This window comes from Panicum virgatum, chromosome 4N (genome assembly GCF_016808335.1).
Source record: "Panicum virgatum strain AP13 chromosome 4N, P.virgatum_v5, whole genome shotgun sequence".
Taxonomy (NCBI): Eukaryota; Viridiplantae; Streptophyta; class Magnoliopsida; order Poales; family Poaceae; genus Panicum; species Panicum virgatum.
The window spans coordinates 7,959,233-7,972,641 of record NC_053148.1 but is presented as its reverse complement, the minus strand read 5'-3'; the positions used below and the strand labels follow the sequence as shown (position 1 = coordinate 7,972,641).

Sequence of the window (13,409 nt, the reverse complement as noted above, 5' to 3'; positions counted from 1 at the left end):
CCTAAATACCAAAAAGTATCCTTCTGAACCACCACTTGTCCATCTAGACTAACGTCTCCCCCCTCATGCCTAGTCGCGCTGAAATCGCACATCATGTACTCAGTCTTGGTCCTACTAAGTCTTAACCCTTTCGACTCTAACGTGCGCCTCCACAGCTCTAACTTCCTATTAACCCCTGCCCTACTCTCGTCAACTAGCACCACATCATCAGCAAAGAGCATACACCAAGGGATCTCACCTTGTATATCCCTTGTGACCTCATCCATCACTAAAGCAAATAAATAAGGGTTCAATGCTGACCACTGGTGTAGGCCTATGTTAATAGGAAAGTCAGTGGTGTTGCCATCACATGTCCGGATAAACGTCGTCGCATCCTTGTACATATCCTTAATGAGGGTAATGTACTTAGTTGGGACTTTGTGCTTCTCCAAGATCCACCACATGACATTTCTCGGTACTTTGTCATATGTCTTCTCAAGGTCAATGAAGACCATGTGCAAGTCCTTCTGTTCCCTATATCTCTCCATCAATTGTCGTATTAAGAAAATCGCCTCCATGGTTGACCTTCCAGGCACGAACCCAAATTGGTGGATCCGCACCACCAAAAAAAAATTAATTCAGCTGGGGGTGCAGCACCCACGGCTTAAAAAAAAAAACAGTCCAGCGTCAATTGAACATGCCAAGAAGTTCTCAAGGTATGCACTAGAGGAGTAGAACTAGAACATCATCAACTGAGTGAGCCTTATTACAGTTTGCCACCCTAATGGATCCATCTGCAACGTACGGTATTCAAAGCTAAAGCTCATACGGCGAATCTCACTCCGCTAGTTACTAATCTCCCCCATCCTACAACACCACCAGAGTCCATTTAGTCCGCATCGCTTCCCGTCAGTCATTAGTCTCGCCTAGGGTCTATTTCTCCCGCTCCAGACGTTCGAGTCCCCTGCCGCCGGCTGAATCCCCCACCGCGGAGCCTCGATTCCACCACCGCCTCAGGTAAATCCGCCGGCGATCTTCCTTCCCGCCGGCTCGCAGTCAGGTGTCGGCCGCCAGTCTCCACTGATACGCGCGTCGGCCTCAGGTAAATACGCGTATGCTAGTTCTAAACTAAGGAGAGGAAAGAATATGTATATATTACATGTAGTCTAATGGAAGGTAAAGCTTAGGTTTGGCTGCCTTCATATCATATTACAACCAGCATAAAAGATACCCTGATACACCAGAGGTGCCTTAGAACATCTCCAACAAATTACTCATTTCTCATACCCAAAATATTCTCTCTCTCCATTAGCAGAATACCAAAATCCAATCACCAAGAATAGGTAGAGGAAAAATCCCCTTCATTTAGGTGAGAGAGATGTGTTTTGGTGATTACCAAAAACTTATAGGTAATGAGGATCGGATTGGTTATCTGCTGGAGCACCTCCGTCACCAAAACATCAATTTTTTGGTATTGGGGAGTTGGATGAGTAATCTGTTGGAGATGCTCTTAACCCTTAAGTGATCTCTTTTCTTTAAGTTGTGTTTGTGGTAACGCTTTTGCTCCAAAGATAATGTCATACATGTATGTTTTGGGAGAGCAAGTTGCCATTCTAAATACTTTTCGACACAACCCAAGCAATAGGTAGCAGCTAGCTGGTAGATAATTTTGAGACATCAGTTGTAGCAGTGCACAAGCCTTTTCATTTCAGCACTCTATATGCTATTGTTGATAGTTGAGCTAAGAAATGACCACCTTCTATGGGGACCCCACCAAAATTGTAATTGTTGGTATTTCAAGTTTATGTCAAGGACCAGCAGCCTGACTTGAGGCCATCATTAGCATTCCTGATTACTTACTCGGTTATAGTTTTATATGCTTATGACCTAACATTTTGCCTCTTTGTTTTATTTAGAAAAGAAAGTTCTGCTTCAGTCTTGGAAAAGATGCGGAGAGCTAAGAGAGGCAGGCATGATCTCACTAGAACCATTCATACGTGCAAGACTGAGTGGGTTTCAGGTCTGCTAGATCTTTTTTTCTCCTCACCCCCCCCCCCACACACGCACGCACGCACACACACAGTTCGACGTGTTATTTGATTATTCACAGTTGGTTTAACCTTTTTCTCCTTCAAGTAGGTCGGTTCCCTGTGGACTCAACTCAAGATGTTTGGGATGGGCTCAGTGATGTTCTAAAATCATATTTGTCTAAAAGTGTCGCCTCAATTGCTTTGCGCAATGGCGATTATATATGCTGCTAGTCTTCTCAATTTTCCAACAAATATATATTGAAACACCACCAATTATAAATGATTTTCTTCTGTAGGAGACACAATCTTATTTTCATGCTCGGGCATAGCTATGGAACGCCAGGGGTACAACCTCAGGTTTCTGACTACTGCAGGTTTGGTTAGAGCTATGAATGATACAAACAAAGACTCTGATGACTTAGAGGTTGGAGCTAACAATCATCATCCTTTAATCATTTTTACTTGAGCATTGTACGCTTATTTCTTGCCTTATCGTATTGTAGATTGAAGTGCGCCATGAAGGTGATGAAGTATTTATGGGGTGTCTGGCTGAATTTGACTTACATCGCGACTTTGCTGTTGTTGCTGTATCTGGCTTCGATGATATTCAGTTTGGACCATTTCAACGTGCACTGGAAACTCTGCCCCATGGTGAGGTTTTAGTAGCTGTAGGGCGTGGTGTCTCCGGTAAAGTAAGGCCAAGAGCGTGGAATTGAATGTTGAAGGCATATCTGAGGATGATGAAGATCTTCACTGTAAAACCTCAGAGGTACACTTGCATATATTATTCTATTTCTGTTATGCATAGAGGCCATAATAATAAATTCTATTTATTTTTTTGTTTAACTCTTGTTCTATACAACTTCATTTTGTTCGATTGTAACCCTTGTTGCATGTAACCTTTATTGTGTTATTAGGTTTGGGAAGGTGGGCCACTCCTTTTTGTTGATCATGTTGTTGGCATGAACCTTTTTCTGACTACGAGAAGAACCATTTTCCGACCATGGGACATAATTCTCAAGCATCTGGATCGTTACTCAACATCCCAGGAAAAGAAGGATGGTCTTGCACAGTCAAAATGTTTGAAGGCTTACAGGTATGCCTATCGATGTATGCCCTATATTAGTTCACTCACCTTCTCTATTGTACCGCTCTTCTCATAAATGAGCTTATGTGTGCTGATCATTAGCTGCTCTTCCTTGGCCTATTTGGCACCCGTACTTTGCAGTTTCTCAATGTTTATACTTTTTAATTTGCCACTTTAATCAAAATATTTGCCTACCTTTAGCATGTATCACAGATTCACAGTTGTCCTGTACTAGATTAGTCATATTTCTTGTGCAAATGTTAAAAACTACATGTTTGTCTTATTTGAATGTGCACACTAGAGAGCATTATGATCATGTTTTGAAAGATTTTCCACAGGATTTCAGAACCTCATTTCTCTATCTTGTTCCATGTCTACGCATCCAATTTCTACTCATGCTTGGTTTGGTGCCATTTTGCATATTATTGCACTGGTTTGATCCATTTCACTTTTGGGTTAGTAGTGAACTAGTCATGTTCTGCAGGTTTGGAGCAAGACCCCTAGGTGAGAAATCTATCACCTATCCGCACACAGGTACTCCTTGAGACGGCATAACATTGTGGTATCATGCTGATTGTCGCAGTTTGTAATGGTACCTATTTCAAAGCTGTGCAAGTTTAGCATTTACATTTTATTTCAACTATTAGTCTGGGCCTTTCACTTGTACTCATATTGCTAGTGCTTATTATTAGTTAACAGATGTACATTACATTCACGCTATGTGTACACTACATTCATGCTGATTTCTAATGTTAATTGTTGCTCAGGCTGTAACCATAATATCATTTATATTACATGCTGATCATTATGTGTAGAATTTATGTGAATTTACATACTGTATACTTCTAAAGTTCTAATGTTAATTGTTGCTCAGGCAGTTATCATATAATACTGTTAATGTTACATGCTGATCATTATGTGTAGAATTTGTGTAAATTTACTTTCTGCGTATTGTATTAGTATATGTTAGTGCTGACCACTTGACCTTGTTGCACAAGTACAAGGACGTTATTATTTCAAGAAGGACCTGTCATTAGATCTAGACTCCAAGGGTTACCCTAAGTTACCACCAATCATGTTAGGAGGTGAGTCTGTGCTTCTAAATTTTCTAGCCTTTATCAGCTCTCCTGTACCATTAACAACTATTCTACAATGTGTATTTCTCCAGCTGGCATGATTCTAGCTAATACGTTAGAGGAGACTTTTGGCGACACATATGATAAAGGTGTCTGGAAAAAAATCAACAATGGAGCTTCTAACATAAGACGCAATATTGTTGCACTGGCTTCATTCACTGGTGATTTACCTTGATGCGCCATTTTCTATTTCATCTCTGTTTTGATTGCAACCAGCAGCTAATAATCGGAACCAATGCAGGAGGAAAAAGGTTTTTTGCATGCACAGGTTTTTTTTATTAAATGGATGGGATCTCCTATTATTTTGACTTCAGCAAGCTTGGTTAGAAATTCTAATGATGACAACAAGATTGTTGAACATTTTAAGGTTGGTGTTACTCATTATTGTGATTCCAGTTCTTAGATGGTGCTTTAGTCTCATCGCTGTATTATTTGCAGATTGAAGTGTTGCTTCCAAACGACCAATGCACAAAAGGAACATTACAACATTATAATCTACATTATAATGTTGCTGTAATCAGTGTCAAGGATTACCGTGGTCATCGTGCATTAAATACTGTGCCTTATTTTATCGACCATTTTGAGGTAGCAGCTGTAGGCCGTTGCTTTGAATCAGGCGCATTACTGGCTACTTGTGGGGATCTGGTTAACTGGACAGGCACACTTGATTGCAAGTTCCTCACACGTTCCATGTGTAAAATCACTAAGGTAAATACTGTATTTGTATTGCTAATCTTTCATGTTGATAGTAAATACTAGTTCTGCTTTTTTCGTAAGATGCAATTCAAATATGGAAAAGTTGAGCTCTGACCCTAAATTTCCCTGACATTATTATTGTGCTTGCACATGTAAGGTTATCCTGTAATTTTATTGCTTTTTTATATTGATAATAAATACTCGTTCTGTTTTTTTTTTTCTATAAGACACATCAAATATGGAAAAGCAAGCTGACCCTATATTTCACTGGCATTAGTTTGCTTGCATTTACAAAATCATGATCATGAGAAAGTATTTTGAATATGAATATAACAGTATCATTATTTTTTGACAAAACCTGTATAAATTTGATTAATAAATGGTCAAGGCTCAAATTGAACTGTCAAAACACGTGATGTTATATTAGAATGAGTTGGCTACCAATACCTATTTGGAATAGAGAAAAGCACAACCTGTCCATGCCACCTTTCTAGGCTGGGATTGGAGGCCCACTTGGTAACCTTCATGGGGATGTTGTTGGCATGAACTTCTATGATAACAGAATAGGAACCCCTTTTCTGGCATGGGAGCACATTTGCCCAATTCTAGCAATGTTTGAGAAAAGGTATTCTGTGCACATCATATATGTTATTTTTTATGTAACACTTTAAAAAGGTTGATGAACTAGGTTGAGTGAAGCATAAATCGTTTTACTGGTATATATATGTTTGGCAGTAAACATGGTGAAGTTGGCAATGATAGTGATCGCCCTGCACCTTTCTGGAAACTGCCTGGAGACGAAACTGTGTTAAACAGGTAGGTATTCGCATGCGCATTGAAAATATATTAAGCTGGGGTCAAGTTCTGGACATATAAACTATTTTATTCAATTGAACTACAGGGGGCCTGTGCCCATGGCACACTGGCGCCATCCTGACTTTTTGGATGAGGCTAAATGTGATGATGAAGCTGATGATGCTGATTATGTTGATGAGTTTGGCAACATGAAGCTATTCCACGAGACATACACTTACATAGATGGAATTAAATATATGCTCTATTAGTCTTGAAATCTCGTATCATTTGGGAATCTGGAAGAGCTCCTTTTAGTAACTTTTTAGGAAAACAACAAGTTGATGGCCTTTGCAGCCATATATCGTAAGACGTGCACTAGTATATTGCATCGCATTGCCTAGATACGAATTTCTGAAGGGCGAAACTGATTTGTGGACGAGTGCTTATGAGAGCAGCGAAACTGATTTCAGGAGCTGAATCCAAACACTGGTCAAAATCCAAAATGGGAGACCAGTTCTCTGCTCAGTCGAGATTGGATATCATCTTTGACCAGCTGAAGCTAGATAGATTGTGAATAGATCTAAACGAAAAAACAGCGATACGCCCGAGATCAAAGCTTAGATAAATTCGATAAATTTTGAATAGATCTGAACGAAGCCACAACGATACGTCCGGAAGCTAAAACTCAAATTTACTCGGTAAACGAAGACTTACCAGCAAATCAAGTCGCTCGAATGTGAGACGTCCTTAATCAGCTTGAAATAACTCACGGAAAAAGAAAAAATGGTGGCGAAGTCGCCGACGAGAAAGTAAATTGCAAGTAGTAAAGTTGTATTTGTTGGATGTGTATCAATCTTTACAATAGCCGGGGGGCTCATATTTATACGCCACGCTAATACAATCCTAGCCGATTACGGCAAAGCACGATTCTATCTTAAGAAACGAAAAACTATTCTAAAAATAAGATAACTCTTGCCAAACCGAAGCCAAAAAATCTGGTCAATCTCTTCTTCGGTCAACAAAATTTTCAACCGTGGTATGTGACCACCCCTCCAAATTCACCGATCGTACGACACAGAACCTTTTCTCCTTTGCAACACTCTTCCTTGACACGTGCCAAAATCTGGTGTCTGTTAGTTACAAAGATTCTAGGGTTCTACACTGGATCGATATCTAGGCATACAAGATCGAGTACGGGTATATCTTCTAGTAGATAAACATGGGGTTCATCCTAGTTCTAGTACAACAGAGAGAGAGGAAGGTATGGAGATGGAGGTGCAAACCATCCGTGGAAGGGGCGCAGAGGAGCTCGACCCCGCGGGTGCCATGGCGTCGATGGAGTCGAGGATGGAGGCGAGGAAGTCCGGGTTGGCGAGACGTGGATCCGGCGGCGACGATGGGCGGCGAGGGTACCGGTACCCTTCGGGCCGGTACCGGCACTGGCCGGGAACGGCGGCGTCGGTGGGGAATGTCGTGGCGGCGCTGGGGTGCTTCCCGTCGGCCTTGCGCTCTCTTAGATCGGTAGGGTTTGTGGGAGAGGGGTTTGGCAGCGGTCAACTTGGGCGTCCGTGCCCCGGCCCCCCTCCTATTCTATATAGCGCAGGCGACGGGGGCCCACCAGCCATAATGACTAGGCGCCCCCGATCAGGGCGCGATCAAAGGGGATTTGGCCCGATCTTTGGATCGGGCCTGGAGATCATATCCAACATTCTCGCCCTTGATCTCTCATTTTCTTATTCTTGTTCTTTATCTGAGTTTGGTTCATCCCATCGCAGATCAGTGCATAGGGCGTGCCTCGTCATGACAGTTATTACTGTCAGATTAACAGCCACAATCACTTTTCTGGTCTGAAACAGAGTCTCATTCTAGGGCCCTCTTTGTCCAGGAATCATAGGCTTTCCCTTAAACCTATGCCGGCTAAGTGTTCTCTGAACACATTGGGTGGTAGGCCTTTTGTAAGCGGATCCGCTAACATCTTGTTCGTTCTGATATATTCTAGACAAATAGTTTGATCCTGGACTTGCTCCTTAACAACATAAAACTTGATGTCGATGTGTTTGGCAGCACCACTCGACTTGTTGTTATGAGCATAGAATACTGCTGGCTCGTTGTCGCAGTATAATTTCAGTGGTTTTTCTATGCTGTCGACCACTTTCAATCCGGGTACGAATTTCTTTAGCCATGTGACCTGCCCCGAGGCCTCATAACATGCCACAAATTCAGCATACATCGTGGAGGATGCTGTAACTGTCTGTTTGGAGCTTTTCCACGATATTGCTCCTTTTGCAAGAGTGAAGATGTATCCAGATGTAGACTTTCTATCATCTGCATCTCCTGCAAAATCTGAATCTGAATACCCTTCTATTTCTAAAGTTTCTGATTTTCTATATGTTAGCATGAGGCCAGTTGTGCCCCTCACATAGCGCAAAGCTTTTTTTACCATTTTCCAGTGCTCTATGCCTGGATTACTCTGGTATCTGCCAAGTACCCCGGTAACGAAACTTAAGTCAGGGCGTGTGCACACTTGTGCATACTGTAAGCTTCCGACAGCTGAAGCATAAGGCACTGCCTTCATTTGCAAGAGCTCATACTGGTTCTTGGGTCACTGATGTTTCCCGAAACTGTCGCCCTTGACTATTGGAGCTGGTGTGGGCTTGCTCGCATGCATACCGTATTTCTTTAATATCTTTTCTAAGTATGCTTTCTGTGATAATCCTAAAACCCCTCTTCTTCTATCTCAGTGAATCTCAATTCCTAAGACGAACGAAGCTTCACCAAGATCTTTCATATCAAATTTCGAGGACAAGAATTTCTTTGTCTCCAGTAGTAGATTAACATCACTGCTAGCTAGCAGAATGTCATCCACATACAAGATGAGGAAAATAAATTTTCCGTTCTTGAACTTCGCATAAATACAATTGTCCTCTTCATTTTCTTTAAATCCAAACTTTCTAATTGTTTCATCAAATTTCAAGTACCACTGCCTCGAGGCTTGCTTCAAGCCATAAATCGATTTTCTCAAGCGGCATCCTAAATTTTCTTTGCCTTCCATGACAAAACCTTTGGGCTGTGCCATGTAGACATCTTCATACAAATCCCCATTTAGAAATGCCGTTTTTACATCCATCTGATGCAATTCTAAATCATAATGTGCCACTAAGGCCATTATTGTTCTGAAAGAGTCTTTACATGAGACCGGAGAGAATGTCTCATTGTAATCTATTCCTTCTCTTTGCGTGAAGCCTTTTGCCACGAGCTGCGCTTTATATCTTTCTATATTCCCTTTGGAGTCACATTTCGTTTTGTAGACCCACTTGCAGCCTACTGTTTTGGCTCCTTTGAGAATTTCTTCTAAGTCCCAAACTTTATTGGTATTCATGGATCTCATTTCATCTTCCATGGCTGCAAACCATTTGGATGAATTGGCGCTTTTCATGGCTTCTTCAAAAGAGGTGGGATCACCCTCATTCTGTATTTCTTCACTATGATAGACTTCATAGTCTTTAGAAATAGCTGGTTTTCTAGTTCTTTGTGACCTTCTCGGGGCCACTGCGACTGGTATTTCTTGCATAGGAGGCTGTTGTTGCTCCCCCTCATCCATGGCAACGGGTTCTACTTGGTCCTGAGGAATAGGGTCCTCATTTCCATTTAATGCCAAGCTAGGAGAACCAACAACAGGTGGTGGCACCGCAGTTTCTTGCACTGCAACGTCAGGTAGACTGACAGCAGGTGTTGGCACTGCAGTTTCCTGCTCTATCGGTGCCACAACCACAGGTAACGAGAAATAAGGCTCTTGAATCATCGGAGTGGGAACGTATACCCGCTTCTCCTCAAGGTCGATTTTTCTGGCTACTATGCCCCCCCTGATCATCTGATCTTCTAAGAAGGCAGCGTGTCTTGTTTCTACAAACTTCGTGTGTCTGTTGGGACAATAAAAGCGATATCCCTTAGACTTTTCTGGATAGCCAATAAAATGGCAACTGACTGTCTTGGGATCTAGCTTCCCAATGTTCGGATTAAACACTTTGGCCTCAGCTGGACAGCCCCATACGCGAAAATGATTAAGCGAGGGTTCTCTTCCTGTCCATAGTTCATACGGTGTTTTCGGCACCGATTTACTTGGCACCCGATTAAGAATGTAAATGGCGGTTTTTAACGCCTCCATCCACAAATTAATCGGTAACGTGGAGTAGCTCATCATACTTCTGACCATATCCATCAGGGTACGGTTTCTTCTTTCTGCTACTCCGTTCTGCTGAGGCTCGCCCGGTGTAGAATACTGGGCAACTATGCCATTTTCCATAAGGAACCTTGCAAAAGGTCCTGGAACTTGACCATAGGGGGTGTGTCAACCGTAGTACTCTCCCCCACGGTCGGATCTGACTATCTTAATCTTTAAATCATGTTGGTTTTCTACTTCTGCTTTGAATATTTTGAATTTATCCAATGCTTCTGATCGTTTTTTAATTGGATAAATGTAGCCATAACGCGAGTAATCGTCTGTAAATGTTATGAAAGAAACATAACCATCTATAGTAGTGACAGGGAATGGTCCACATATATCTGTGTGAATTATTTCTAGAATTCCCGCACTTCGTTTGGTACCTTTCTTTATGTTCTTAACGAATTTTTCTTTAATGCAATCAATACATTGTTCTAAATCTGAAAATTCTAACGGTGGAAGAATTGATGCTGTCACTAAGCGCTCTATTCTCCCCCTCGAAATATGGCCTAAACGACAGTGCCATAATTTCGACGAAATTGCATCAATTCGTTTGCGTTTCTTAGTAACATTCTCATATGAGGAGGCATTTTTATTCTCAGAACATACTGCATTCACATTCTCAGATAATGAAAGCAAATATAATTTGTCTTGTCGGAAGGCAAGACCAACACATTCTGAATTAACTTGTATCTTACACTTGCCATCACCAAAATGACAAGCAATAGCGTCATCATCTAATTTAGACACACTTATTAAGTTTCGTTGCAAAGACGGTACATAAAGAACATCTCTCAAACAAAGTACAAAGCCACTATGTAATTCTAAATGAAATTCTGCAATGGCTTCGACTTCAGCTTCTACACCGTTTGCAACTTTAATTCTTCTTGCGCCTCTTGGCAGGGTCCTCCTCATACTTGATCCCTGTAAAGAATTAGCAACATGAGTAGTTGCACTAGAATCAATCCACCAAGTGGATTTGTCATAACTTAAATACAGGGATTCATCTACAAAAGTAATGGTGTCCTCACCCTTTCTTAACAACTCTTTCAGGAATTCTGGGCAGTCCCTCTTGTAGTGCCCTCTCTTTTTGCACTTGAGGCACTAGGTCTTGTTCAACTGGAAAATTTTCCCAGTCTTTCTGTGGAGGTGGTCTGGAAGGACCACTCTCATGCTGATTCTTGCCTGGTGGGAAAGGTCTCTTGTTATGCTGGAAGTTCTTATTCTGAAAATTCTTTTTCTTGTGTTGAACTTGAAAAGCAAGCTCACCACCATTGGAGTTCTTAAGGCGATCTTCTTCTTGAACACACATGCCAATCAGCTTGTCAATACCCCAATCTTCTGGAAAAGCGTTATAGTTGACATGAAATGCCTCAAACGCCTTTGGTAGGGACTTGAAGACCAGCTGAACAATGAACTTTTCTGGCAAAGGCATGTCCATTGTCTTAAGCTTGTTGGCCATGTGGCTCATTTCTAAGATATGTTCTCTGATGCCACCGCCAGTGTATTTCTTGGTGATAAGCTGCTCAGCAAGAATGGCAGCATAAGCCTTGGAAGAACCAGTAAACTGACTCTTCACCTTTGCTAAATATTCTGAAGCGGTGTCACAATCTGGGATCGCCATCTTGATGGCATCTGAAGTGGAACCCTTCATGACCATAAAACACTTGCGGTTGGAATCATTCCAACGTGTCTTGTCAGCATCATATCTGGTCATAGCAGAGTCATAATTCTTCTCTCGGATAGCCCAAGCAGCAGCTTCTTCATTCTGTGCCCTTACGGGCTTTTCTGGTTCTTGTGGAGCTGGCGTTGTAATGGCCAAATCTATATTGGCCATCGCCAGAGCTATCTCCAATTTCTGGTACCATTTCCCATAGTTGTTGCCATCCAGTTCAGGAATGGCATTCACATAAGTCATAGCATTGGAGCCTGAAATTTGAATTCAAAATTTGTGAGGACAACAATAAATGCATGTATCAATTTAACGTTGGTCAAAATTAAAACATGCAATAATCTGTACATTAAATCTAAATCACCGTTGGGCAGAAAAAGATATAATGTGTACAAAATTCTGAACAAAATTATAATATTGCAATATCAACTTTGGTCAGAAATTACAACATTATAATATACTGAAAATTCTGAGAAATAAAATTCTATAGGCCTCTATATCAATTATCTCGTTGGTTCAAAATAATATAGAGACAAAATAAATTCTTTGCAGCGGAAACATGTAAAATTCTAAATATTCAGAAGCATAATTCTTGTAAATTTCTGCTCTAAAAATAATACACGTTGGTGCATTTGTTTGCAGAGATTCAAATTCTAAACAAATTCAACCAGAATTCATATTCAAATTGCTTCTGAAATAAAAGAAAAGGTGAAATATGGAACTGTTCATGCAGCCCGTGGCCACTTTCGACCCACGGTCGCACGCCCCCCCGGCGCCTGGGCCCGCGGCCCAGCAGCCGACGGCCGGGCCGCCGAAACGGCCCGCGCGGCGCGCCCTCTTGGGCTGCTTCTGGCCTGGTTGGCCGGCGGCCGCCCACAGACCGTCGGATCAAATCCGACGGCCGGGCGCCAATCCCAGTCGAGCAAAACCGGCGGGGCGTCGCCCCAAACCCTAACCGGCCATTTCTTCTCCCCCTCCCCGTTTCTCAAGCCCCAGCGAGTGGAGGCGACGCCGACGGCGGCCGGCGCCAGGGATAGGTGGTGGCGCCGCCATGGCTCCCTCGCCGGCGCGTGACGCTCGCCCAGCGAGCGTGCGGCCGTCGAGATGGCCGTGGATGGCGCCCATGTTCTGGATCCGGGCCGGGTCCCGAGACGACGGCACGACGGCGTCCGGCGACCGGGTTCTTGTGTGCGCGCCGACGAGCAGTGACGCGCGCAGTGGTTCTTGACCGGGAAAGGTAAGTTCCACCCTTTCCCCGGGGTTCTCTTTTAGGGTTAGGGTTTCTGGATTGGGGATCTCGGTCAATCCGAGATCAATTCGAGGTTCTTTCTTCAATTTGCATCGAAAACAATTCTTTCTCCTTCTAAACTCTATCCCAAAACCCGATCTATGCACTAGATCGGCGACTGATACCAATGTTAGTTACAAAGATTCTAGGGTTCTACACTAGATCGATATCTAGGCATACAAGATCGAGTACGGGTATATCTTCTAGTAGATAAACATGGGGTTCATCCTAGTTCTAGTACAACAGAGAGAGAGGAAGGTATGGAGATGGAGGTGCAAACCATCCGTGGAAGGGGGCGCAGAGGAGCTCGACCCCACGGGTGCCATGGCGTCGATGGAGTCGAGGATGGAGGCGAGGAAGTCCGGGTTGGCGAGACGTGGATCCGGCGGCGACGATGGGCGGCGAGGGTACCGTACCCTTCGGGCCGGTACTGGCACTGGCCGGGAACAGCAGCGTCGGTGGGGAACGTCGTGGCGGCGCTGGGGTGCTTCCCGTCGGCCTTGC

At 43.0% G+C, this 13,409-nt stretch overlaps 1 long non-coding RNA gene and 1 pseudogene across 1 annotated transcript; one reads left to right on the top strand and one right to left on the bottom strand.

Moving 5' to 3' along the window:
* Nucleotides 1–688: 688 nt before the first annotated feature.
* On the top strand, nucleotides 689–6,195 carry LOC120670288 (annotated as a pseudogene).
* A 4,377-nt stretch (nucleotides 6,196–10,572) lies between these two features.
* Nucleotides 10,573–11,043, bottom strand: LOC120668642. The gene is made up of 2 exons (XR_005672510.1): nucleotides 10,977–11,043; nucleotides 10,573–10,869 (listed from the first exon to the last, which is right to left on the bottom strand). It is a non-coding gene; the product is annotated as an uncharacterized LOC120668642 (long non-coding RNA).
* Between the last annotated feature and the right edge of the window lie 2,366 nt (nucleotides 11,044–13,409).